This window comes from Cebus imitator, unplaced genomic scaffold (assembly GCF_001604975.1).
Source record: "Cebus imitator isolate Cc_AM_T3 unplaced genomic scaffold, Cebus_imitator-1.0 Scaffold43, whole genome shotgun sequence".
NCBI lineage: Eukaryota > Metazoa > Chordata > Mammalia > Primates > Cebidae > Cebus > Cebus imitator.
Window position 1 is genome coordinate 7901151 of NW_016107358.1, and position 828 is coordinate 7901978.

Consider the following 828-nt stretch of genomic DNA (forward strand, 5'->3'; position numbering starts at 1 on the left):
GCAGTGGCATGGTAAGTTGAGGGAGCTCATGGCTGAGAGTGTCATTCGGTTTTCGTAGTAGGGGGACGGAGGAGAGAAGTGAAAGTTGGAAATAGCCACAGCTTCTGCCTTCACAGAGTAAAGCTCTGGCTCTCACCACAGGAGATTGCATGGGGACGCAGTTTCCTCTCCCATCTGTGGACTTACCCACATTCCTCTTTTTTTCTGTGGTCTGTTTGGTCTCTTGTCCTCTTGACTCTGACCCATTGAATCTCCTTAAGGAACTGCTCCATCAATCATTTTTATCTTCTCACACCTTACTTTATAACTCTTCTTTGAACCCTACCCTAGCCTTTAAAAAAACCCTTCCTGCAACGCTTTTCTTTTCTAAAGTGATCATGGTTCCTGTCTTTTCACTCCCATCATCCCTTCCAAAAGATTATTTGCAGTTTACAAGGCATTTTCATATAGTATCCTAAGTAGGTCATCTGCACTCAGTGTTTCTGATAACTACTTTCCTGTATCTCCAATCTTCATAACTCGGATTTTAAAAGGCTGTATATTTCAAGGGGGATATATGTCACAATTCACTCTATTTTATGGACAGGTTTTCAAATCCTTACTCCATAGTCACTGTTCATTGCCTTCCATGCTCTGGGCCCAAATGTCTGTGCCTTTCCCCATATTGTTTCATTTTTGGGGAATGCACTTTCCTTGCCCCCTAAATGTCCTCCTTTCTTCACCCCCACCATCCAGTTCCTCATGTTTAAAACATTTGGACCCTTTAAGGTCCAATTCAGATATCTCCCTCATCCTCATCTGAAATGCCTCTCTCCTCTGCTTTTATCT